Source organism: Sardina pilchardus, chromosome 10 (genome assembly GCF_963854185.1).
Source record: "Sardina pilchardus chromosome 10, fSarPil1.1, whole genome shotgun sequence".
NCBI lineage: Eukaryota > Metazoa > Chordata > Actinopteri > Clupeiformes > Clupeidae > Sardina > Sardina pilchardus.
The window spans coordinates 31884358-31901195 of NC_085003.1; the positions used below are offsets into that span (position 1 = coordinate 31884358).

The following is a 16838-nucleotide window of genomic DNA, read 5'->3' on the forward strand; positions in this document are numbered from 1 at the left end:
GTGATAGAAGCCAATTTCCTAAAGAGTATGCTCCAGGTGAGGCTCGAACTCACAACCTCGGCATTGCTCTGCTGGAACTGTCTTATAAGTACCGCGCGCTGACCGATTGCGCCACTGGAGCCACAGGCAATGTGCTGCAGGACAAACAAATCGGAGGTATCATTCTGCACTGTTCAAGACTGAACGGGATAGAAACCAATTTCCTAAAGAGTATGCTCCAGGTGAGGCTCGAACTCACAACCTCGGCATTGCTCTGCTGGAACTGTCTTATAAGTACCGCGCGCTGACCGATTGCGCCACTGGAGCCCCACGCAATGTGCTGCAGGGCAAACAAATCGGAGGTATCATTCTGCACTGTTCAACAATGAACGCGATAGAAGCCAATTTTCTAAAGGGTATGCTCCAGGTGAGGCTCGAACTCACAACCTCGGCATTGCTCTGCTGGAACTGTCTTATAAGTACCGCGCGCTGACCGATTGCGCCAATGGAGCCACACGCAATGTGCTGCAGGACAAACAAATCGGAGGTATCATTCTGCACTGTTCAAGCCTGAACACGATAGAAGCCAATTTCATAAAGAGTATGCTCCAGGTGAGGCTCGAACTCACAACCTCGGCATTGCTCTGCTGGAACTGTCTTATAAGTACCGCGCGCTGACCGATTGCGCCAATGGAGCCACACGCAATGTGCTGCAGGACAAACAAATCGGAGGTATCATTCTGCACTGTTCAAGCCTGAACGCGATAGAAGCCAATTTCATAAAGAGTATGCTCCAGGTGAGGCTCGAACTCACAACCTCGGCATTGCTCTGCTGGAACTGTCTTATAAGTACCGCGCGCTGACCGATTGCGCCACTGGAGCCACACGCAATGTGCTGCAGGACAAACAAATCGGAGGTATCATTCTGCACTGTTCAAGACTGAACGCGATAGAAGCCAATTTTATAAAGAGTATGCTCCTGGTGAGGCTCGAACTCACAACCTCGGCATTGCTCTGCTGGAACTGTCTTATAAGTACCGCGCGCTGACCGATTGCGCCACTGGAGCCACACGCAATGTGCTGCAGGACAAACAAATCGGAGGTATCATGCTGCACTGTTCAAGACTGAACGCGATAGAAGCCAATTTCATAAAGAGTATGCTCCAGGTGAGGCTCGAACTCACAAGCTCGGCATTGCTCTGCTGGAACTGTCTTATAAGTACCGCGCGCTGACCGATTGCGCCACTGGAGCCACACGCAATGTGCTGCAGAAATCGGAGGTATCATTCTGCACTGTTCAAGACTGAACGCGATAGAAGCCAATTTCATAAAGAGTATGCTCCAGGTGAGGCTCGAACTCACAAGCTCGGCATTGCTCTGCTGGAACTGTCTTATAAGTACCGCGCGCTGACCGATTGCGCCACTGGAGCCACACGCAATGCGCTGCAGGACAAACAAATCGGAGGTATCATTCTGCACTGTTCAAGCCTGAACGCGATAGAAGCCAATTTCATAAAGAGTATGCTCCAGGTGAGGCTCGAACTCACAACCTCGGCATTGCTCTGCTGGAACTGTCTTATAAGTACCGCGCGCTGACCGATTGCGCCACTGGAGCCACACGCAATGCGCTGCAGGACAAACAAATCGGAGGTATCATTCTGCACTGTTCAAGACTGAACGCGATAGAAGCCAATTTCCTAAAGAGTATGCTCCAGGTGAGGCTCGAACTCACAACCTCGGCATTGCTCTGCTGGAACTGTCTTATAAGTACCGCGCGCTGACCGATTGCGCCACTGGAGCCACACGCAATGTGCTGCAGGACAAACAAATCGGAGGTATCATTCTGCACTGTTCAACACTGAACGCGATCGAAGCCAATTTCCTAACGAGTATGCTCCAGGTGAGGCTCGAATTCACAACCTCGGCATTGCTCTGCTGGAACTGTCTTATAAGTACCGCGCGCTGACCGATTGCGCCACCGGAGCCACACGCAATGTGCTGCAGGACAAACAAATCGGAGGTATCATTCTGCACTGTTCAACACTGAACGCGATAGAAGCCAATTTCCTAAAGAGTATGCTCCAGGTGAGGCTCGAACTCACAACCTCGGCATTGCTCTGCTGGAACTGTCTTATAAGTACCGCGCGCTGACCGATTGCGCCACTGGAGCCACACGAAATGTGCTGCAGGACAAACAAATCGGAGGTATCATTCTGCACTGTTCAAGACTGAACGCGATAGAAGCCAATTTCATAAAGAGTATGCTCCAGGTGAGGCTCGAACTCACAACCTCGGCATTGCTCTGCTGGAACTGTCTTATAAGTACCGCGCGCTGACCGATTGCGCCACTGGAGCCACAAGCAATGTGCTGCAGGACAAACAAATCGGAGGTATCATTCTGCACTGTTCAACACTGAACACGATAGAAGCCAATTTCCTAACGAGTATGCTCCAGGAGAGGCTCGAACTCACAACCTCGGCATTACTCTGCTGGAACTGTCTTATAAGTACCGCGCGCTGACCGATTGCGCCTCCGGAGCCACACGACAAACAAATCGGAGGTATCATTCTGCACTGTTCAACACTGAACGCGATAGAAGCCAATTTCCTAAAGAGTATGCTCCAGGTGAGGCTCGAACTCACAACCTCGGCATTGCTCTGCTGGAACTGTCTTATAAGTAGCGCGCGCTGACCGATTGCGCCACCGGAGCCACACGCAATGTGCTGCAGCACAAGCAAATCGGAGGTATCATTCTGCACTGTTCAACACTGAACGCGATAGAAGCCAATTTCCTAAAGAGTATGCTCCAGGTGAGGCTCGAACTCACAACCTCGGCATTGCTCTGCTGGAACTGTCTTATAAGTACCGCGCGCTGACCGATTGCGCCACTGGAGCCACACGCAATGTGCTGCAGGACAAACAAATCGGAGGTATCATTCTGCACTGTTCAACACTGAACGCGATAGAAGCCAATTTCCTAAAGAGTATGCTCCAGGTGAGGCTCGAACTCACAACCTCGGCATTGCTCTGCTGGAACTGTCTTATAAGTACCGCTCGCTGACCGATTGCGCCACCGGAGCCACACGACAAACAAATCGGAGGTATCATTCTGCACTGTTCAACACTGAACGCGATAGAAGCCAATTTCCTAAAGAGTATGCTCCAGGTGAGGCTCGAACTCACAACCTCGGCATTGCTCTAATGGAACTGTCTTATAAGTACCGCGCGCTGACCGATTGCGCCACCGGAGCCACACGCAATGTGCTGCAGGACAAGCAAATCGGAGGTATCATTCTGCACTGTTCAACACTGAACGGGATAGAAGCCAATTTCCTAAAGAGTATGCTCCAGGTGAGGCTCGAACTCACAACCTCGGCATTGCTCTGCTGGAACTGTCTTATAAGTACCGCGCGCTGACCGATTGCGCCACCGGAGCCAGACGCAATGTGCTGCAGGACAAACAAATCGGAGGTATCATTCTGCACTGTTCAACACTGAACGCGATAGAAGCCAATTTCCTAAAGAGTATGCTCCAGGTGAGGCTCGAACTCACAACCTCGGCATTGCTCTGCTGGAACTGTCTTATAAGTACCGCGCGCTGACCGATTGCGCCACTGGAGCCACAGGCAATGTGCTGCAGGACAAACAAATCGGAGGTATCATTCTGCACTGTTCAAGACTGAACGGGATAGAAACCAATTTCCTAAAGAGTATGCTCCAGGTGAGGCTCGAACTCACAACCTCGGCATTGCTCTGCTGGAACTGTCTTATAAGTACCGCGCGCTGACCGATTGCGCCACTGGAGCCCCACGCAATGTGCTGCAGGGCAAACAAATCGGAGGTATCATTCTGCACTGTTCAACAATGAACGCGATAGAAGCCAATTTTCTAAAGGGTATGCTCCAGGTGAGGCTCGAACTCACAACCTCGGCATTGCTCTGCTGGAACTGTCTTATAAGTACGGCGCGCTGACCGATTGCGCCACTGGAGCCACAGGCAATGTGCTGCAGGACAAACAAATCGGAGGTATCATTCTGCACTGTTCAACACTGAACGGGATAGAAGCCAATTTCCTAAAGAGTATGCTCCAGGTGAGGCTCGAACTCACAACCTCGGCATTGCTCTGCTGGAACTGTCTTATAAGTACCGCGCGCTGACCGATTGCGCCACCGGAGCCAGACGCAATGTGCTGCAGGACAAACAAATCGGAGGTATCATTCTGCACTGTTCAACACTGAACGTGATAGAAGCCAATTTCCTAAAGAGTATGCTCCAGGTGAGGCTCGAACTCACAACCTCGGCATTGCTCTGCTGGAACTGTCTTATAAGTACCGCGCGCTGACCGATTGCGCCACTGGAGCCACAGGCAATGTGCTGCAGGACAAACAAATCGGAGGTATCATTCTGCACTGTTCAAGACTGAACGGGATAGAAACCAATTTCCTAAAGAGTATGCTCCAGGTGAGGCTCGAACTCACAACCTCGGCATTGCTCTGCTGGAACTGTCTTATAAGTACCGCGCGCTGACCGATTGCGCCACTGGAGCCCCACGCAATGTGCTGCAGGGCAAACAAATCGGAGGTATCATTCTGCACTGTTCAACAATGAACGCGATAGAAGCCAATTTTCTAAAGGGTATGCTCCAGGTGAGGCTCGAACTCACAACCTCGGCATTGCTCTGCTGGAACTGTCTTATAAGTACCGCGCGCTGACCGATTGCGCCAATGGAGCCACACGCAATGTGCTGCAGGACAAACAAATCGGAGGTATCATTCTGCACTGTTCAAGCCTGAACGCGATAGAAGCCAATTTCATAAAGAGTATGCTCCAGGTGAGGCTCGAACTCACAACCTCGGCATTGCTCTGCTGGAACTGTCTTATAAGTACCGCGCGCTGACCGATTGCGCCAATGGAGCCACACGCAATGTGCTGCAGGACAAACAAATCGGAGGTATCATTCTGCACTGTTCAAGCCTGAACGCGATAGAAGCCAATTTCATAAAGAGTATGCTCCAGGTGAGGCTCGAACTCACAACCTCGGCATTGCTCTGCTGGAACTGTCTTATAAGTACCGCGCGCTGACCGATTGCGCCACTGGAGCCACACGCAATGTGCTGCAGGACAAACAAATCGGAGGTATCATTCTGCACTGTTCAAGACTGAACGCGATAGAAGCCAATTTTATAAAGAGTATGCTCCTGGTGAGGCTCGAACTCACAACCTCGGCATTGCTCTGCTGGAACTGTCTTATAAGTACCGCGCGCTGACCGATTGCGCCACTGGAGCCACACGCAATGTGCTGCAGGACAAACAAATCGGAGGTATCATGCTGCACTGTTCAAGACTGAACGCGATAGAAGCCAATTTCATAAAGAGTATGCTCCAGGTGAGGCTCGAACTCACAAGCTCGGCATTGCTCTGCTGGAACTGTCTTATAAGTACCGCGCGCTGACCGATTGCGCCACTGGAGCCACACGCAATGTGCTGCAGAAATCGGAGGTATCATTCTGCACTGTTCAAGACTGAACGCGATAGAAGCCAATTTCATAAAGAGTATGCTCCAGGTGAGGCTCGAACTCACAAGCTCGGCATTGCTCTGCTGGAACTGTCTTATAAGTACCGCGCGCTGACCGATTGCGCCACTGGAGCCACACGCAATGCGCTGCAGGACAAACAAATCGGAGGTATCATTCTGCACTGTTCAAGCCTGAACGCGATAGAAGCCAATTTCATAAAGAGTATGCTCCAGGTGAGGCTCGAACTCACAACCTCGGCATTGCTCTGCTGGAACTGTCTTATAAGTACCGCGCGCTGACCGATTGCGCCACTGGAGCCACACGCAATGCGCTGCAGGACAAACAAATCGGAGGTATCATTCTGCACTGTTCAAGACTGAACGCGATAGAAGCCAATTTCCTAAAGAGTGTGCTCCAGGTGAGGCTCGAACTCACAACCTCGGCATTGCTCTGCTGGAACTGTCTTATAAGTACCGCGCGCTGACCGATTGCGCCACTGGAGCCACACGCAATGTGCTGCAGGACAAACAAATCGGAGGTATCATTCTGCACTGTTCAACACTGAACGCGATAGAAGCCAATTTCCTAACGAGTATGCTCCAGGTGAGGCTCGAATTCACAACCTCGGCATTGCTCTGCTGGAACTGTCTTATAAGTACCGCGCGCTGACCGATTGCGCCACCGGAGCCACACGCAATGTGCTGCAGGACAAACAAATCGGAGGTATCATTCTGCACTGTTCAACACTGAACGCGATAGAAGCCAATTTCCTAAAGAGTATGCTCCAGGTGAGGCTCGAACTCACAACCTCGGCATTGCTCTGCTGGAACTGTCTTATAAGTACCGCGCGCTGACCGATTGCGCCACTGGAGCCACACGAAATGTGCTGCAGGACAAACAAATCGGAGGTATCATTCTGCACTGTTCAAGACTGAACGCGATAGAAGCCAATTTCATAAAGAGTATGCTCCAGGTGAGGCTCGAACTCACAACCTCGGCATTGCTCTGCTGGAACTGTCTTATAAGTACCGCGCGCTGACCGATTGCGCCACTGGAGCCACAAGCAATGTGCTGCAGGACAAACAAATCGGAGGTATCATTCTGCACTGTTCAACACTGAACACGATAGAAGCCAATTTCCTAACGAGTATGCTCCAGGAGAGGCTCGAACTCACAACCTCGGCATTACTCTGCTGGAACTGTCTTATAAGTACCGCGCGCTGACCGATTGCGCCTCCGGAGCCACACGACAAACAAATCGGAGGTATCATTCTGCACTGTTCAACACTGAACGCGATAGAAGCCAATTTCCTAAAGAGTATGCTCCAGGTGAGGCTCGAACTCACAACCTCGGCATTGCTCTGCTGGAACTGTCTTATAAGTAGCGCGCGCTGACCGATTGCGCCACCGGAGCCACACGCAATGTGCTGCAGCACAAGCAAATCGGAGGTATCATTCTGCACTGTTCAACACTGAACGCGATAGAAGCCAATTTCCTAAAGAGTATGCTCCAGGTGAGGCTCGAACTCACAACCTCGGCATTGCTCTGCTGGAACTGTCTTATAAGTACCGCGCGCTGACCGATTGCGCCACTGGAGCCACACGCAATGTGCTGCAGGACAAACAAATCGGAGGTATCATTCTGCACTGTTCAACACTGAACGCGATAGAAGCCAATTTCCTAAAGAGTATGCTCCAGGTGAGGCTCGAACTCACAACCTCGGCATTGCTCTGCTGGAACTGTCTTATAAGTACCGCTCGCTGACCGATTGCGCCACCGGAGCCACACGACAAACAAATCGGAGGTATCATTCTGCACTGTTCAACACTGAACGCGATAGAAGCCAATTTCCTAAAGAGTATGCTCCAGGTGAGGCTCGAACTCACAACCTCGGCATTGCTCTAATGGAACTGTCTTATAAGTACCGCGCGCTGACCGATTGCGCCACCGGAGCCACACGCAATGTGCTGCAGGACAAGCAAATCGGAGGTATCATTCTGCACTGTTCAACACTGAACGGGATAGAAGCCAATTTCCTAAAGAGTATGCTCCAGGTGAGGCTCGAACTCACAACCTCGGCATTGCTCTGCTGGAACTGTCTTATAAGTACCGCGCGCTGACCGATTGCGCCACCGGAGCCAGACGCAATGTGCTGCAGGACAAACAAATCGGAGGTATCATTCTGCACTGTTCAACACTGAACGCGATAGAAGCCAATTTCCTAAAGAGTATGCTCCAGGTGAGGCTCGAACTCACAACCTCGGCATTGCTCTGCTGGAACTGTCTTATAAGTGCCGCGCGCTGACCGATTGCGCCACTGGAGCCACAGGCAATGTGCTGCAGGACAAACAAATCGGAGGTATCATTCTGCACTGTTCAAGACTGAACGGGATAGAAACCAATTTCCTAAAGAGTATGCTCCAGGTGAGGCTCGAACTCACAACCTCGGCATTGCTCTGCTGGAACTGTCTTATAAGTACCGCGCGCTGACCGATTGCGCCACTGGAGCCCCACGCAATGTGCTGCAGGGCAAACAAATCGGAGGTATCATTCTGCACTGTTCAACAATGAACGCGATAGAAGCCAATTTTCTAAAGGGTATGCTCCAGGTGAGGCTCGAACTCACAACCTCGGCATTGCTCTGCTGGAACTGTCTTATAAGTACCGCGCGCTGACCGATTGCGCCACTGGAGCCACAGGCAATGTGCTGCAGGACAAACAAATCGGAGGTATCATTCTGCACTGTTCAAGACTGAACGGGATAGAAACCAATTTCCTAAAGAGTATGCTCCAGGTGAGGCTCGAACTCACAACCTCGGCATTGCTCTGCTGGAACTGTCTTATAAGTACCGCGCGCTGACCGATTGCGCCACTGGAGCCACACGCAATGTGCTGCAGGACAAACAAATCGGAGGTATCATTCTGCACTGTTCAAGCCTGAACGCGATAGAAGCCAATTTCATAAAGAGTATGCTCCAGGTGAGGCTCGAACTCACAACCTCGGCATTGCTCTGCTGGAACTGTCTTATAAGTACCGCGCGCTGACCGATTGCGCCACTGGAGCCACACGCAATGTGCTGCTGGACAAACAAATCGGAGGTATCATTCTGCACTGTTCAAGACTGAACGCGATAGAAGCCAATTTTATAAAGAGTATGCTCCTGGTGAGGCTCGAACTCACAACCTCGGCATTGCTCTGCTGGAACTGTCTTATAAGTACCGCGCGCTGACCGATTGCGCCACTGGAGCCACACGCAATGTGCTGCAGGACAAACAAATCGGAGGTATCATGCTGCACTGTTCAAGACTGAACGCGATAGAAGCCAATTTCATAAAGAGTATGCTCCAGGTGAGGCTCGAACTCACAAGCTCGGCATTGCTCTGCTGGAACTGTCTTATAAGTACCGCGCGCTGACCGATTGCGCCACTGGAGCCACACGCAATGTGCTGCAGAAATCGGAGGTATCATTCTGCACTGTTCAAGACTGAACGCGATAGAAGGCAATTTCATAAAGAGTATGCTCCAGGTGAGGCTCGAACTCACAAGCTCGGCATTGCTCTGCTGGAACTGTCTTATAAGTACCGCGCGCTGACCGATTGCGCCACTGGAGCCACACGCAATGCGCTGCAGGACAAACAAATCGGAGGTATCATTCTGCACTGTTCAAGCCTGAACGCGATAGAAGCCAATTTCATAAAGAGTATGCTCCAGGTGAGGCTCGAACTCACAACCTCGGCAATGCTCTGCTGGAACTGTCTTATAAGTACCGCGCGCTGACCGATTGCGCCACTGGAGCCACACGCAATGCGCTGCAGGACAAACAAATCGGAGGTATCATTCTGCACTGTTCAAGACTGAACGCGATAGAAGCCAATTTCCTAAAGAGTATGCTCCAGGTGAGGCTCGAACTCACAACCTCGGCATTGCTCTGCTGGAACTGTCTTATAAGTACCGCGCGCTGACCGATTGCGCCACTGGAGCCACACGCAATGTGCTGCAGGACAAACAAATCGGAGGTATCATTCTGCACTGTTCAACACTGAACGCGATAGAAGCCAATTTCCTAACGAGTATGCTCCAGGTGAGGCTCGAATTCACAACCTCGGCATTGCTCTGCTGGAACTGTCTTATAAGTACCGCGCGCTGACCGATTGCGCCACCGGAGCCACACGCAATGTGCTGCAGGACAAACAAATCGGAGGTATCATTCTGCACTGTTCAACACTGAACGCGATAGAAGCCAATTTCCTAAAGAGTATGCTCCAGGTGAGGCTCGAACTCACAACCTCGGCATTGCTCTGCTGGAACTGTCTTATAAGTACCGCGCGCTGACCGATTGCGCCACTGGAGCCACACGCAATGTGCTGCAGGACAAACAAATCGGAGGTATCATTCTGCACTGTTCAAGACTGAACGCGATAGAAGCCAATTTCATAAAGAGTATGCTCCAGGTGAGGCTCGAACTCACAACCTCGGCATTGCTCTGCTGGAACTGTCTTATAAGTACCGCGCGCTGATCGATTGCGCCACTGGAGCCACAAGCAATGTGCTGCAGGACAAACAAATCGGAGGTATCATTCTGCACTGTTCAACACTGAACACGATAGAAGCCAATTTCCTAACGAGTATGCTCCAGGAGAGGCTCGAACTCACAACCTCGGCATTACTCTGCTGGAACTGTCTTATAAGTACCGCGCGCTGACCGATTGCGCCACCGGAGCCACACGACAAACAAATCGGAGGTATCATTCTGCACTGTTCAACACTGAACGCGATAGAAGCCAATTTCCTAAAGAGTATGCTCCAGGTGAGGCTCGAACTCACAACCTCGGCATTGCTCTGCTGGAACTGTCTTATAAGTAGCGCGCGCTGACCGATTGCGCCACCGGAGCCACTCGCAATGTGCTGCAGGACAAGCAAATCGGAGGTATCATTCTGCACTGTTCAACACTGAACGGGATAGAAGCCAATTTCCTAAAGAGTATGCTCCAGGTGAGGCTCGAACTCACAACCTCGGCATTGCTCTGCTGGAACTGTCTTATAAGTACCGCGCGCTGACCGATTGCGCCACCGGAGCCAGACGCAATGTGCTGCAGGACAAACAAATCGGAGGTATCATTCTGCACTGTTCAAGACTGAACACGATAGAAGCCAATTTCATAAAGAGTATGCTCCAGGTGAGGCTCGAACTCACTACTTAGGCATTGCTCTGCTGGAACTGTCCTATAAGTACCGCGCGCTGACCGATTGCGCCACCGGAGCCACAAGCAATGTGCTGCAGGACAAACAAATCGGAGGTATCATTCTGCACTGTTCAAGACTGAACGCGATAGAAGCCAATTTCATAAAGAGTATGCTCCAGGTGAGGCTCGAACTCACAACCTAGGCATTGCTCTGCTGGAACTGTCTTATAAGTACCGCGCGCTGACCGATTGCGCCACTGGAGCCACAGGCAATGTGCTGCAGGACAAACAAATCGGAGGTATCATTCTGCACTGTTCAAGACTGAACGGTATAGAAGCCAATTTCCTAAAGAGTATGCTCCAGGTGAGGCTCGAACTCACAACCTCGGCATTGCTCTGCTGGAACTGTCTTATAAGTACCGCGCGCTGACCGATTGCGCCACTGGAGCCACAGGCAATGTGCTGCAGGACAAACAAATCGGAGGTATCATTCTGCACTGTTCAAGACTGAACGCGATAGAAGCCAATTTCATAAAGAGTATGCTCCAGGTGAGGCTCGAACTCACAACCTCGGCATTGCTCTGCTGGAACTGTCTTATAAGTACCGCGCGCTGACCGATTGCGCCACTGGAGCCACAAGCAATGTGCTGCAGGACAAACAAATCGGAGGTATCATTCTGCACTGTTCAACACTGAACACGATAGAAGCCAATTTCCTAACGAGTATGCTCCAGGAGAGGCTCGAACTCACAACCTCGGCATTACTCTGCTGGAACTGTCTTATAAGTACCGCGCGCTGACCGATTGCGCCACCGGAGCCACACGACAAACAAATCGGAGGTATCATTCTGCACTGTTCAACACTGAACGCGATAGAAGCCAATTTCCTAAAGAGTATGCTCCAGGTGAGGCTCGAACTCACAACCTCGGCATTGCTCTGCTGGAACTGTCTTATAAGTAGCGCGCGCTGACCGATTGCGCCACCGGAGCCACACGCAATGTGCTGCAGGACAAGCAAATCGGAGGTATCATTCTGCACTGTTCAACACTGAACGGGATAGAAGCCAATTTCCTAAAGAGTATGCTCCAGGTGAGGCTCGAACTCACAACCTCGGCATTGCTCTGCTGGAACTGTCTTATAAGTACCGCGCGCTGACCGATTGCGCCACCGGAGCCAGACGCAATGTGCTGCAGGACAAACAAATCGGAGGTATCATTCTGCACTGTTCAAGACTGAACGCGATAGAAGCCAATTTCATAAAGAGTATGCTCCAGGTGAGGCTCGAACTCACTACCTAGGCATTGCTCTGCTGGAACTGTCCTATAAGTACCGCGCGCTGACCGATTGCGCCACCGGAGCCACAAGCAATGTGCTGCAGGACAAACAAATCGGAGGTATCATTCTGCACTGTTCAAGACTGAACGCGATAGAAGCCAATTTCATAAAGATTATGCTCCAGGTGAGGCTCGAACTCACAACCTAGGCATTGCTCTGCTGGAACTGTCTTATAAGTACCGCGCGCTGACCGATTGCGCCACTGGAGCCACAGGCAATGTGCTGCAGGACAAACAAATCGGAGGTATCATTCTGCACTGTTCAAGACTGAACGGGATAGAAGCCAATTTCCTAAAGAGTATGCTCCAGGTGAGGCTCGAACTCACAACCTCGGCATTGCTCTGCTGGAACTGTCTTATAAGTACCGCGCGCTGACCGATTGCGCCACTGGAGCCACAGGCAATGTGCTGCAGGACAAACAAATCGGAGGTATCATTCTGCACTGTTCAAGACTGAACGGGATAGAAACCAATTTCCTAAAGAGTATGCTCCAGGTGAGGCTCGAACTCACAACCTCGGCATTGCTCTGCTGGAACTGTCCTATAAGTACCGCGCGCTGACCGATTGCGCCACCGGAGCCACAAGCAATGTGCTGCAGGACAAACAAATCGGAGGTATCATTCTGCACTGTTCAAGCCTGAACGCGATAGAAGCCAATTTCATAAAGAGTATGCTCCAGGTGAGGCTCGAACTCACAACCTCGGCAATGCTCTGCTGGAACTGTCTTATAAGTACCGCGCGCTGACCGATTGCGCCACTGGAGCCACACGCAATGCGCTGCAGGACAAACAAATCGGAGGTATCATTCTGCACTGTTCAAGACTGAACGCGATAGAAGCCAATTTCCTAAAGAGTATGCTCCAGGTGAGGCTCGAACTCACAACCTCGGCATTGCTCTGCTGGAACTGTCTTATAAGTACCGCGCGCTGACCGATTGCGCCACTGGAGCCACACGCAATGTGCTGCAGGACAAACAAATCGGAGGTATCATTCTGCACTGTTCAACACTGAACGCGATAGAAGCCAATTTCCTAACGAGTATGCTCCAGGTGAGGCTCGAATTCACAACCTCGGCATTGCTCTGCTGGAACTGTCTTATAAGTACCGCGCGCTGACCGATTGCGCCACCGGAGCCACACGCAATGTGCTGCAGGACAAACAAATCGGAGGTATCATTCTGCACTGTTCAACACTGAACGCGATAGAAGCCAATTTCCTAAAGAGTATGCTCCAGGTGAGGCTCGAACTCACAACCTCGGCATTGCTCTGCTGGAACTGTCTTATAAGTACCGCGCGCTGACCGATTGCGCCACTGGAGCCACACGCAATGTGCTGCAGGACAAACAAATCGGAGGTATCATTCTGCACTGTTCAAGACTGAACGCGATAGAAGCCAATTTCATAAAGAGTATGCTCCAGGTGAGGCTCGAACTCACAACCTCGGCATTGCTCTGCTGGAACTGTCTTATAAGTACCGCGCGCTGACCGATTGCGCCACTGGAGCCACAAGCAATGTGCTGCAGGACAAACAAATCGGAGGTATCATTCTGCACTGTTCAACACTGAACACGATAGAAGCCAATTTCCTAACGAGTATGCTCCAGGAGAGGCTCGAACTCACAACCTCGGCATTACTCTGCTGGAACTGTCTTATAAGTACCGCGCGCTGACCGATTGCGCCACCGGAGCCACACGACAAACAAATCGGAGGTATCATTCTGCACTGTTCAACACTGAACGCGATAGAAGCCAATTTCCTAAAGAGTATGCTCCAGGTGAGGCTCGAACTCACAACCTCGGCATTGCTCTGCTGGAACTGTCTTATAAGTAGCGCGCGCTGACCGATTGCGCCACCGGAGCCACACGCAATGTGCTGCAGGACAAGCAAATCGGAGGTATCATTCTGCACTGTTCAACACTGAACGGGATAGAAGCCAATTTCCTAAAGAGTATGCTCCAGGTGAGGCTCGAACTCACAACCTCGGCATTGCTCTGCTGGAACTGTCTTATAAGTACCGCGCGCTGACCGATTGCGCCACCGGAGCCAGACGCAATGTGCTGCAGGACAAACAAATCGGAGGTATCATTCTGCACTGTTCAAGACTGAACGCGATAGAAGCCAATTTCATAAAGAGTATGCTCCAGGTGAGGCTCGAACTCACTACCTAGGCATTGCTCTGCTGGAACTGTCCTATAAGTACCGCGCGCTGACCGATTGCGCCACCGGAGCCACAAGCAATGTGCTGCAGGACAAACAAATCGGAGGTATCATTCTGCACTGTTCAAGACTGAACGCGATAGAAGCCAATTTCATAAAGAGTATGCTCCAGGTGAGGCTCGAACTCACAACCTAGGCATTGCTCTGCTGGAACTGTCTTATAAGTACCGCGCGCTGACCGATTGCGCCACTGGAGCCACAGGCAATGTGCTGCAGGACAAACAAATCGGAGGTATCATTCTGCACTGTTCAAGACTGAACGGGATAGAAGCCAATTTCCTAAAGAGTATGCTCCAGGTGAGGCTCGAACTCACAACCTCGGCATTGCTCTGCTGGAACTGTCTTATAAGTACCGCGCGCTGACCGATTGCGCCACTGGAGCCACAGGCAATGTGCTGCAGGACAAACAAATCGGAGGTATCATTCTGCACTGTTCAAGACTGAACGCGATAGAAGCCAATTTCATAAAGAGTATGCTCCAGGTGAGGCTCGAACTCACAACCTCGGCATTGCTCTGCTGGAACTGTCTTATAAGTACCGCGCGCTGACCGATTGCGCCACTGGAGCCACAACCAATGTGCTGCAGGACAAACAAATCGGAGGTATCATTCTGCACTGTTCAACACTGAACACGATAGAAGCCAATTTCCTAACGAGTATGCTCCAGGAGAGGCTCGAACTCACAACCTCGGCATTACTCTGCTGGAACTGTCTTATAAGTACCGCGCGCTGACCGATTGCGCCACCGGAGCCACACGACAAACAAATCGGAGGTATCATTCTGCACTGTTCAACACTGAACGCGATAGAAGCCAATTTCCTAAAGAGTATGCTCCAGGTGAGGCTCGAACTCACAACCTCGGCATTGCTCTGCTGGAACTGTCTTATAAGTAGCGCGCGCTGACCGATTGCGCCACCGGAGCCACACGCAATGTGCTGCAGGACAAGCAAATCGGAGGTATCATTCTGCACTGTTCAACACTGAACGGGATAGAAGCCAATTTCCTAAAGAGTATGCTCCAGGTGAGGCTCGAACTCACAACCTCGGCATTGCTCTGCTGGAACTGTCTTATAAGTACCGCGCGCTGACCGATTGCGCCACCGGAGCCAGACGCAATGTGCTGCAGGACAAACAAATCGGAGGTATCATTCTGCACTGTTCAAGACTGAACGCGATAGAAGCCAATTTCATAAAGAGTATGCTCCAGGTGAGGCTCGAACTCACTACCTAGGCATTGCTCTGCTGGAACTGTCCTATAAGTACCGCGCGCTGACCGATTGCGCCACCGGAGCCACAAGCAATGTGCTGCAGGACAAACAAATCGGAGGTATCATTCTGCACTGTTCAAGACTGAACGCGATAGAAGCCAATTTCATAAAGAGTATGCTCCAGGTGAGGCTCGAACTCACAACCTAGGCATTGCTCTGCTGGAACTGTCTTATAAGTACCGCGCGCTGACCGATTGCGCCACTGGAGCCACAGGCAATGTGCTGCAGGACAAACAAATCGGAGGTATCATTCTGCACTGTTCAACACTGAACACGATAGAAGCCAATTTCCTAACGAGTATGCTCCAGGAGAGGCTCGAACTCACAACCTCGGCATTACTCTGCTGGAACTGTCTTATAAGTACCGCGCGCTGACCGATTGCGCCACCGGAGCCACACGACAAACAAATCGGAGGTATCATTCTGCACTGTTCAACACTGAACGCGATAGAAGCCAATTTCCTAAAGAGTATGCTCCAGGTGAGGCTCGAACTCACAACCTCGGCATTGCTCTGCTGGAACTGTCTTATAAGTAGCGCGCGCTGACCGATTGCGCCACCGGAGCCACACGCAATGTGCTGCAGGACAAGCAAATCGGAGGTATCATTCTGCACTGTTCAACACTGAACGGGATAGAAGCCAATTTCCTAAAGAGTATGCTCCAGGTGAGGCTCGAACTCACAACCTCGGCATTGCTCTGCTGGAACTGTCTTATAAGTACCGCGCGTTGACCGATTGCGCCACCGGAGCCAGACGCAATGTGCTGCAGGACAAACAAATCGGAGGTATCATTCTGCACTGTTCAAGACTGAACGCGATAGAAGCCAATTTCATAAAGAGTATGCTCCAGGTGAGGCTCGAACTCACTACCTAGGCATTGCTCTGCTGGAACTGTCCTATAAGTACCGCGCGCTGACCGATTGCGCCACCGGAGCCACAAGCAATGTGCTGCAGGACAAACAAATCGGAGGTATCATTCTGCACTGTTCAAGACTGAACGCGATAGAAGCCAATTTCATAAAGAGTATGCTCCAGGTGAGGCTCGAACTCACAACCTAGGCATTGCTCTGCTGGAACTGTCTTATAAGTACCGCGCGCTGACCGATTGCGCCACTGGAGCCACAGGCAATGTGCTGCAGGACAAACAAATCGGAGGTATCATTCTGCACTGTTCAAGACTGAACGGGATAGAAGCCAATTTCCTAAAGAGTATGCTCCAGGTGAGGCTCGAACTCACAACCTCGGCATTGCTCTGCTGGAACTGTCTTATAAGTACCGCGCGCTGACCGATTGCGCCACTGGAGCCACAGGCAATGTGCTGCAGGACAAACAAA

The 16838-nt window shown here is 51.2% G+C and overlaps 1 protein-coding gene and 92 non-coding genes across 94 annotated transcripts in view; 1 reads left to right on the forward strand and 92 right to left on the reverse strand.

The window, feature by feature from the left end:
• The window catches only part of si:dkey-71d15.2 (SH3 domain-containing kinase-binding protein 1), a 64789-nt gene that overhangs the window by 10475 nt on the left and 37476 nt on the right, over positions 1-16838 (forward strand). The gene's annotated exons all lie outside the window — the stretch shown is intronic.
• On the reverse strand, positions 29-121 carry trnai-uau (transfer RNA isoleucine (anticodon UAU)). The gene is given in 2 exon segments: positions 29-64; positions 84-121. It is a non-coding gene; the product is annotated as a tRNA-Ile (tRNA).
• Positions 214-306, reverse strand: trnai-uau (transfer RNA isoleucine (anticodon UAU)). The gene is given in 2 exon segments: positions 214-249; positions 269-306. It is a non-coding gene; the product is annotated as a tRNA-Ile (tRNA).
• On the reverse strand, positions 399-491 carry trnai-uau (transfer RNA isoleucine (anticodon UAU)). The gene is given in 2 exon segments: positions 399-434; positions 454-491. It is a non-coding gene; the product is annotated as a tRNA-Ile (tRNA).
• trnai-uau (transfer RNA isoleucine (anticodon UAU)) lies at positions 584-676 on the reverse strand. Its single transcript is given in 2 exon segments — positions 584-619; positions 639-676. It is a non-coding gene; the product is annotated as a tRNA-Ile (tRNA).
• trnai-uau (transfer RNA isoleucine (anticodon UAU)) lies at positions 769-861 on the reverse strand. The gene is given in 2 exon segments: positions 769-804; positions 824-861. It is a non-coding gene; the product is annotated as a tRNA-Ile (tRNA).
• On the reverse strand, positions 954-1046 carry trnai-uau (transfer RNA isoleucine (anticodon UAU)). Its single transcript is given in 2 exon segments — positions 954-989; positions 1009-1046. It is a non-coding gene; the product is annotated as a tRNA-Ile (tRNA).
• Positions 1139-1231, reverse strand: trnai-uau (transfer RNA isoleucine (anticodon UAU)). Its single transcript is given in 2 exon segments — positions 1139-1174; positions 1194-1231. It is a non-coding gene; the product is annotated as a tRNA-Ile (tRNA).
• Positions 1317-1409, reverse strand: trnai-uau (transfer RNA isoleucine (anticodon UAU)). Its single transcript is given in 2 exon segments — positions 1317-1352; positions 1372-1409. It is a non-coding gene; the product is annotated as a tRNA-Ile (tRNA).
• trnai-uau (transfer RNA isoleucine (anticodon UAU)) lies at positions 1502-1594 on the reverse strand. The gene is given in 2 exon segments: positions 1502-1537; positions 1557-1594. It is a non-coding gene; the product is annotated as a tRNA-Ile (tRNA).
• trnai-uau (transfer RNA isoleucine (anticodon UAU)) lies at positions 1687-1779 on the reverse strand. The gene is given in 2 exon segments: positions 1687-1722; positions 1742-1779. It is a non-coding gene; the product is annotated as a tRNA-Ile (tRNA).
• Positions 1872-1964, reverse strand: trnai-uau (transfer RNA isoleucine (anticodon UAU)). Its single transcript is given in 2 exon segments — positions 1872-1907; positions 1927-1964. It is a non-coding gene; the product is annotated as a tRNA-Ile (tRNA).
• trnai-uau (transfer RNA isoleucine (anticodon UAU)) lies at positions 2057-2149 on the reverse strand. Its single transcript is given in 2 exon segments — positions 2057-2092; positions 2112-2149. It is a non-coding gene; the product is annotated as a tRNA-Ile (tRNA).
• trnai-uau (transfer RNA isoleucine (anticodon UAU)) lies at positions 2242-2334 on the reverse strand. The gene is given in 2 exon segments: positions 2242-2277; positions 2297-2334. It is a non-coding gene; the product is annotated as a tRNA-Ile (tRNA).
• trnai-uau (transfer RNA isoleucine (anticodon UAU)) lies at positions 2427-2519 on the reverse strand. Its single transcript is given in 2 exon segments — positions 2427-2462; positions 2482-2519. It is a non-coding gene; the product is annotated as a tRNA-Ile (tRNA).
• trnai-uau (transfer RNA isoleucine (anticodon UAU)) lies at positions 2598-2690 on the reverse strand. Its single transcript is given in 2 exon segments — positions 2598-2633; positions 2653-2690. It is a non-coding gene; the product is annotated as a tRNA-Ile (tRNA).
• trnai-uau (transfer RNA isoleucine (anticodon UAU)) lies at positions 2783-2875 on the reverse strand. The gene is given in 2 exon segments: positions 2783-2818; positions 2838-2875. It is a non-coding gene; the product is annotated as a tRNA-Ile (tRNA).
• trnai-uau (transfer RNA isoleucine (anticodon UAU)) lies at positions 2968-3060 on the reverse strand. The gene is given in 2 exon segments: positions 2968-3003; positions 3023-3060. It is a non-coding gene; the product is annotated as a tRNA-Ile (tRNA).
• trnai-uau (transfer RNA isoleucine (anticodon UAU)) lies at positions 3139-3231 on the reverse strand. The gene is given in 2 exon segments: positions 3139-3174; positions 3194-3231. It is a non-coding gene; the product is annotated as a tRNA-Ile (tRNA).
• On the reverse strand, positions 3324-3416 carry trnai-uau (transfer RNA isoleucine (anticodon UAU)). Its single transcript is given in 2 exon segments — positions 3324-3359; positions 3379-3416. It is a non-coding gene; the product is annotated as a tRNA-Ile (tRNA).
• On the reverse strand, positions 3509-3601 carry trnai-uau (transfer RNA isoleucine (anticodon UAU)). The gene is given in 2 exon segments: positions 3509-3544; positions 3564-3601. It is a non-coding gene; the product is annotated as a tRNA-Ile (tRNA).
• trnai-uau (transfer RNA isoleucine (anticodon UAU)) lies at positions 3694-3786 on the reverse strand. Its single transcript is given in 2 exon segments — positions 3694-3729; positions 3749-3786. It is a non-coding gene; the product is annotated as a tRNA-Ile (tRNA).
• On the reverse strand, positions 3879-3971 carry trnai-uau (transfer RNA isoleucine (anticodon UAU)). Its single transcript is given in 2 exon segments — positions 3879-3914; positions 3934-3971. It is a non-coding gene; the product is annotated as a tRNA-Ile (tRNA).
• trnai-uau (transfer RNA isoleucine (anticodon UAU)) lies at positions 4064-4156 on the reverse strand. Its single transcript is given in 2 exon segments — positions 4064-4099; positions 4119-4156. It is a non-coding gene; the product is annotated as a tRNA-Ile (tRNA).
• On the reverse strand, positions 4249-4341 carry trnai-uau (transfer RNA isoleucine (anticodon UAU)). Its single transcript is given in 2 exon segments — positions 4249-4284; positions 4304-4341. It is a non-coding gene; the product is annotated as a tRNA-Ile (tRNA).
• trnai-uau (transfer RNA isoleucine (anticodon UAU)) lies at positions 4434-4526 on the reverse strand. The gene is given in 2 exon segments: positions 4434-4469; positions 4489-4526. It is a non-coding gene; the product is annotated as a tRNA-Ile (tRNA).
• Positions 4619-4711, reverse strand: trnai-uau (transfer RNA isoleucine (anticodon UAU)). The gene is given in 2 exon segments: positions 4619-4654; positions 4674-4711. It is a non-coding gene; the product is annotated as a tRNA-Ile (tRNA).
• On the reverse strand, positions 4804-4896 carry trnai-uau (transfer RNA isoleucine (anticodon UAU)). The gene is given in 2 exon segments: positions 4804-4839; positions 4859-4896. It is a non-coding gene; the product is annotated as a tRNA-Ile (tRNA).
• trnai-uau (transfer RNA isoleucine (anticodon UAU)) lies at positions 4989-5081 on the reverse strand. The gene is given in 2 exon segments: positions 4989-5024; positions 5044-5081. It is a non-coding gene; the product is annotated as a tRNA-Ile (tRNA).
• On the reverse strand, positions 5174-5266 carry trnai-uau (transfer RNA isoleucine (anticodon UAU)). The gene is given in 2 exon segments: positions 5174-5209; positions 5229-5266. It is a non-coding gene; the product is annotated as a tRNA-Ile (tRNA).
• On the reverse strand, positions 5359-5451 carry trnai-uau (transfer RNA isoleucine (anticodon UAU)). The gene is given in 2 exon segments: positions 5359-5394; positions 5414-5451. It is a non-coding gene; the product is annotated as a tRNA-Ile (tRNA).
• trnai-uau (transfer RNA isoleucine (anticodon UAU)) lies at positions 5537-5629 on the reverse strand. Its single transcript is given in 2 exon segments — positions 5537-5572; positions 5592-5629. It is a non-coding gene; the product is annotated as a tRNA-Ile (tRNA).
• On the reverse strand, positions 5722-5814 carry trnai-uau (transfer RNA isoleucine (anticodon UAU)). The gene is given in 2 exon segments: positions 5722-5757; positions 5777-5814. It is a non-coding gene; the product is annotated as a tRNA-Ile (tRNA).
• Positions 5907-5999, reverse strand: trnai-uau (transfer RNA isoleucine (anticodon UAU)). The gene is given in 2 exon segments: positions 5907-5942; positions 5962-5999. It is a non-coding gene; the product is annotated as a tRNA-Ile (tRNA).
• On the reverse strand, positions 6092-6184 carry trnai-uau (transfer RNA isoleucine (anticodon UAU)). The gene is given in 2 exon segments: positions 6092-6127; positions 6147-6184. It is a non-coding gene; the product is annotated as a tRNA-Ile (tRNA).
• Positions 6277-6369, reverse strand: trnai-uau (transfer RNA isoleucine (anticodon UAU)). The gene is given in 2 exon segments: positions 6277-6312; positions 6332-6369. It is a non-coding gene; the product is annotated as a tRNA-Ile (tRNA).
• trnai-uau (transfer RNA isoleucine (anticodon UAU)) lies at positions 6462-6554 on the reverse strand. The gene is given in 2 exon segments: positions 6462-6497; positions 6517-6554. It is a non-coding gene; the product is annotated as a tRNA-Ile (tRNA).
• Positions 6647-6739, reverse strand: trnai-uau (transfer RNA isoleucine (anticodon UAU)). The gene is given in 2 exon segments: positions 6647-6682; positions 6702-6739. It is a non-coding gene; the product is annotated as a tRNA-Ile (tRNA).
• On the reverse strand, positions 6818-6910 carry trnai-uau (transfer RNA isoleucine (anticodon UAU)). The gene is given in 2 exon segments: positions 6818-6853; positions 6873-6910. It is a non-coding gene; the product is annotated as a tRNA-Ile (tRNA).
• Positions 7003-7095, reverse strand: trnai-uau (transfer RNA isoleucine (anticodon UAU)). Its single transcript is given in 2 exon segments — positions 7003-7038; positions 7058-7095. It is a non-coding gene; the product is annotated as a tRNA-Ile (tRNA).
• Positions 7188-7280, reverse strand: trnai-uau (transfer RNA isoleucine (anticodon UAU)). The gene is given in 2 exon segments: positions 7188-7223; positions 7243-7280. It is a non-coding gene; the product is annotated as a tRNA-Ile (tRNA).
• Positions 7359-7451, reverse strand: trnai-uau (transfer RNA isoleucine (anticodon UAU)). Its single transcript is given in 2 exon segments — positions 7359-7394; positions 7414-7451. It is a non-coding gene; the product is annotated as a tRNA-Ile (tRNA).
• Positions 7544-7636, reverse strand: trnai-uau (transfer RNA isoleucine (anticodon UAU)). The gene is given in 2 exon segments: positions 7544-7579; positions 7599-7636. It is a non-coding gene; the product is annotated as a tRNA-Ile (tRNA).
• Positions 7729-7821, reverse strand: trnai-uau (transfer RNA isoleucine (anticodon UAU)). The gene is given in 2 exon segments: positions 7729-7764; positions 7784-7821. It is a non-coding gene; the product is annotated as a tRNA-Ile (tRNA).
• On the reverse strand, positions 7914-8006 carry trnai-uau (transfer RNA isoleucine (anticodon UAU)). The gene is given in 2 exon segments: positions 7914-7949; positions 7969-8006. It is a non-coding gene; the product is annotated as a tRNA-Ile (tRNA).
• Positions 8099-8191, reverse strand: trnai-uau (transfer RNA isoleucine (anticodon UAU)). Its single transcript is given in 2 exon segments — positions 8099-8134; positions 8154-8191. It is a non-coding gene; the product is annotated as a tRNA-Ile (tRNA).
• trnai-uau (transfer RNA isoleucine (anticodon UAU)) lies at positions 8284-8376 on the reverse strand. Its single transcript is given in 2 exon segments — positions 8284-8319; positions 8339-8376. It is a non-coding gene; the product is annotated as a tRNA-Ile (tRNA).
• Positions 8469-8561, reverse strand: trnai-uau (transfer RNA isoleucine (anticodon UAU)). Its single transcript is given in 2 exon segments — positions 8469-8504; positions 8524-8561. It is a non-coding gene; the product is annotated as a tRNA-Ile (tRNA).
• On the reverse strand, positions 8654-8746 carry trnai-uau (transfer RNA isoleucine (anticodon UAU)). Its single transcript is given in 2 exon segments — positions 8654-8689; positions 8709-8746. It is a non-coding gene; the product is annotated as a tRNA-Ile (tRNA).
• trnai-uau (transfer RNA isoleucine (anticodon UAU)) lies at positions 8839-8931 on the reverse strand. Its single transcript is given in 2 exon segments — positions 8839-8874; positions 8894-8931. It is a non-coding gene; the product is annotated as a tRNA-Ile (tRNA).
• Positions 9017-9109, reverse strand: trnai-uau (transfer RNA isoleucine (anticodon UAU)). The gene is given in 2 exon segments: positions 9017-9052; positions 9072-9109. It is a non-coding gene; the product is annotated as a tRNA-Ile (tRNA).
• On the reverse strand, positions 9202-9294 carry trnai-uau (transfer RNA isoleucine (anticodon UAU)). Its single transcript is given in 2 exon segments — positions 9202-9237; positions 9257-9294. It is a non-coding gene; the product is annotated as a tRNA-Ile (tRNA).
• Positions 9387-9479, reverse strand: trnai-uau (transfer RNA isoleucine (anticodon UAU)). Its single transcript is given in 2 exon segments — positions 9387-9422; positions 9442-9479. It is a non-coding gene; the product is annotated as a tRNA-Ile (tRNA).
• trnai-uau (transfer RNA isoleucine (anticodon UAU)) lies at positions 9572-9664 on the reverse strand. The gene is given in 2 exon segments: positions 9572-9607; positions 9627-9664. It is a non-coding gene; the product is annotated as a tRNA-Ile (tRNA).
• trnai-uau (transfer RNA isoleucine (anticodon UAU)) lies at positions 9757-9849 on the reverse strand. Its single transcript is given in 2 exon segments — positions 9757-9792; positions 9812-9849. It is a non-coding gene; the product is annotated as a tRNA-Ile (tRNA).
• Positions 9942-10034, reverse strand: trnai-uau (transfer RNA isoleucine (anticodon UAU)). Its single transcript is given in 2 exon segments — positions 9942-9977; positions 9997-10034. It is a non-coding gene; the product is annotated as a tRNA-Ile (tRNA).
• trnai-uau (transfer RNA isoleucine (anticodon UAU)) lies at positions 10127-10219 on the reverse strand. Its single transcript is given in 2 exon segments — positions 10127-10162; positions 10182-10219. It is a non-coding gene; the product is annotated as a tRNA-Ile (tRNA).
• trnai-uau (transfer RNA isoleucine (anticodon UAU)) lies at positions 10298-10390 on the reverse strand. Its single transcript is given in 2 exon segments — positions 10298-10333; positions 10353-10390. It is a non-coding gene; the product is annotated as a tRNA-Ile (tRNA).
• trnai-uau (transfer RNA isoleucine (anticodon UAU)) lies at positions 10483-10575 on the reverse strand. The gene is given in 2 exon segments: positions 10483-10518; positions 10538-10575. It is a non-coding gene; the product is annotated as a tRNA-Ile (tRNA).
• Positions 10668-10760, reverse strand: trnai-uau (transfer RNA isoleucine (anticodon UAU)). The gene is given in 2 exon segments: positions 10668-10703; positions 10723-10760. It is a non-coding gene; the product is annotated as a tRNA-Ile (tRNA).
• On the reverse strand, positions 10853-10945 carry trnai-uau (transfer RNA isoleucine (anticodon UAU)). Its single transcript is given in 2 exon segments — positions 10853-10888; positions 10908-10945. It is a non-coding gene; the product is annotated as a tRNA-Ile (tRNA).
• Positions 11038-11130, reverse strand: trnai-uau (transfer RNA isoleucine (anticodon UAU)). The gene is given in 2 exon segments: positions 11038-11073; positions 11093-11130. It is a non-coding gene; the product is annotated as a tRNA-Ile (tRNA).
• On the reverse strand, positions 11223-11315 carry trnai-uau (transfer RNA isoleucine (anticodon UAU)). Its single transcript is given in 2 exon segments — positions 11223-11258; positions 11278-11315. It is a non-coding gene; the product is annotated as a tRNA-Ile (tRNA).
• Positions 11408-11500, reverse strand: trnai-uau (transfer RNA isoleucine (anticodon UAU)). The gene is given in 2 exon segments: positions 11408-11443; positions 11463-11500. It is a non-coding gene; the product is annotated as a tRNA-Ile (tRNA).
• On the reverse strand, positions 11579-11671 carry trnai-uau (transfer RNA isoleucine (anticodon UAU)). Its single transcript is given in 2 exon segments — positions 11579-11614; positions 11634-11671. It is a non-coding gene; the product is annotated as a tRNA-Ile (tRNA).
• trnai-uau (transfer RNA isoleucine (anticodon UAU)) lies at positions 11764-11856 on the reverse strand. The gene is given in 2 exon segments: positions 11764-11799; positions 11819-11856. It is a non-coding gene; the product is annotated as a tRNA-Ile (tRNA).
• On the reverse strand, positions 11949-12041 carry trnai-uau (transfer RNA isoleucine (anticodon UAU)). The gene is given in 2 exon segments: positions 11949-11984; positions 12004-12041. It is a non-coding gene; the product is annotated as a tRNA-Ile (tRNA).
• trnai-uau (transfer RNA isoleucine (anticodon UAU)) lies at positions 12134-12226 on the reverse strand. The gene is given in 2 exon segments: positions 12134-12169; positions 12189-12226. It is a non-coding gene; the product is annotated as a tRNA-Ile (tRNA).
• Positions 12319-12411, reverse strand: trnai-uau (transfer RNA isoleucine (anticodon UAU)). Its single transcript is given in 2 exon segments — positions 12319-12354; positions 12374-12411. It is a non-coding gene; the product is annotated as a tRNA-Ile (tRNA).
• Positions 12504-12596, reverse strand: trnai-uau (transfer RNA isoleucine (anticodon UAU)). The gene is given in 2 exon segments: positions 12504-12539; positions 12559-12596. It is a non-coding gene; the product is annotated as a tRNA-Ile (tRNA).
• On the reverse strand, positions 12689-12781 carry trnai-uau (transfer RNA isoleucine (anticodon UAU)). Its single transcript is given in 2 exon segments — positions 12689-12724; positions 12744-12781. It is a non-coding gene; the product is annotated as a tRNA-Ile (tRNA).
• On the reverse strand, positions 12874-12966 carry trnai-uau (transfer RNA isoleucine (anticodon UAU)). The gene is given in 2 exon segments: positions 12874-12909; positions 12929-12966. It is a non-coding gene; the product is annotated as a tRNA-Ile (tRNA).
• Positions 13059-13151, reverse strand: trnai-uau (transfer RNA isoleucine (anticodon UAU)). Its single transcript is given in 2 exon segments — positions 13059-13094; positions 13114-13151. It is a non-coding gene; the product is annotated as a tRNA-Ile (tRNA).
• On the reverse strand, positions 13244-13336 carry trnai-uau (transfer RNA isoleucine (anticodon UAU)). The gene is given in 2 exon segments: positions 13244-13279; positions 13299-13336. It is a non-coding gene; the product is annotated as a tRNA-Ile (tRNA).
• Positions 13429-13521, reverse strand: trnai-uau (transfer RNA isoleucine (anticodon UAU)). Its single transcript is given in 2 exon segments — positions 13429-13464; positions 13484-13521. It is a non-coding gene; the product is annotated as a tRNA-Ile (tRNA).
• On the reverse strand, positions 13614-13706 carry trnai-uau (transfer RNA isoleucine (anticodon UAU)). Its single transcript is given in 2 exon segments — positions 13614-13649; positions 13669-13706. It is a non-coding gene; the product is annotated as a tRNA-Ile (tRNA).
• On the reverse strand, positions 13785-13877 carry trnai-uau (transfer RNA isoleucine (anticodon UAU)). The gene is given in 2 exon segments: positions 13785-13820; positions 13840-13877. It is a non-coding gene; the product is annotated as a tRNA-Ile (tRNA).
• Positions 13970-14062, reverse strand: trnai-uau (transfer RNA isoleucine (anticodon UAU)). The gene is given in 2 exon segments: positions 13970-14005; positions 14025-14062. It is a non-coding gene; the product is annotated as a tRNA-Ile (tRNA).
• On the reverse strand, positions 14155-14247 carry trnai-uau (transfer RNA isoleucine (anticodon UAU)). The gene is given in 2 exon segments: positions 14155-14190; positions 14210-14247. It is a non-coding gene; the product is annotated as a tRNA-Ile (tRNA).
• Positions 14340-14432, reverse strand: trnai-uau (transfer RNA isoleucine (anticodon UAU)). Its single transcript is given in 2 exon segments — positions 14340-14375; positions 14395-14432. It is a non-coding gene; the product is annotated as a tRNA-Ile (tRNA).
• On the reverse strand, positions 14525-14617 carry trnai-uau (transfer RNA isoleucine (anticodon UAU)). The gene is given in 2 exon segments: positions 14525-14560; positions 14580-14617. It is a non-coding gene; the product is annotated as a tRNA-Ile (tRNA).
• trnai-uau (transfer RNA isoleucine (anticodon UAU)) lies at positions 14710-14802 on the reverse strand. Its single transcript is given in 2 exon segments — positions 14710-14745; positions 14765-14802. It is a non-coding gene; the product is annotated as a tRNA-Ile (tRNA).
• On the reverse strand, positions 14895-14987 carry trnai-uau (transfer RNA isoleucine (anticodon UAU)). The gene is given in 2 exon segments: positions 14895-14930; positions 14950-14987. It is a non-coding gene; the product is annotated as a tRNA-Ile (tRNA).
• On the reverse strand, positions 15066-15158 carry trnai-uau (transfer RNA isoleucine (anticodon UAU)). Its single transcript is given in 2 exon segments — positions 15066-15101; positions 15121-15158. It is a non-coding gene; the product is annotated as a tRNA-Ile (tRNA).
• trnai-uau (transfer RNA isoleucine (anticodon UAU)) lies at positions 15251-15343 on the reverse strand. Its single transcript is given in 2 exon segments — positions 15251-15286; positions 15306-15343. It is a non-coding gene; the product is annotated as a tRNA-Ile (tRNA).
• trnai-uau (transfer RNA isoleucine (anticodon UAU)) lies at positions 15436-15528 on the reverse strand. Its single transcript is given in 2 exon segments — positions 15436-15471; positions 15491-15528. It is a non-coding gene; the product is annotated as a tRNA-Ile (tRNA).
• On the reverse strand, positions 15621-15713 carry trnai-uau (transfer RNA isoleucine (anticodon UAU)). Its single transcript is given in 2 exon segments — positions 15621-15656; positions 15676-15713. It is a non-coding gene; the product is annotated as a tRNA-Ile (tRNA).
• Positions 15806-15898, reverse strand: trnai-uau (transfer RNA isoleucine (anticodon UAU)). Its single transcript is given in 2 exon segments — positions 15806-15841; positions 15861-15898. It is a non-coding gene; the product is annotated as a tRNA-Ile (tRNA).
• On the reverse strand, positions 15977-16069 carry trnai-uau (transfer RNA isoleucine (anticodon UAU)). Its single transcript is given in 2 exon segments — positions 15977-16012; positions 16032-16069. It is a non-coding gene; the product is annotated as a tRNA-Ile (tRNA).
• Positions 16162-16254, reverse strand: trnai-uau (transfer RNA isoleucine (anticodon UAU)). The gene is given in 2 exon segments: positions 16162-16197; positions 16217-16254. It is a non-coding gene; the product is annotated as a tRNA-Ile (tRNA).
• Positions 16347-16439, reverse strand: trnai-uau (transfer RNA isoleucine (anticodon UAU)). The gene is given in 2 exon segments: positions 16347-16382; positions 16402-16439. It is a non-coding gene; the product is annotated as a tRNA-Ile (tRNA).
• On the reverse strand, positions 16532-16624 carry trnai-uau (transfer RNA isoleucine (anticodon UAU)). The gene is given in 2 exon segments: positions 16532-16567; positions 16587-16624. It is a non-coding gene; the product is annotated as a tRNA-Ile (tRNA).
• On the reverse strand, positions 16717-16809 carry trnai-uau (transfer RNA isoleucine (anticodon UAU)). Its single transcript is given in 2 exon segments — positions 16717-16752; positions 16772-16809. It is a non-coding gene; the product is annotated as a tRNA-Ile (tRNA).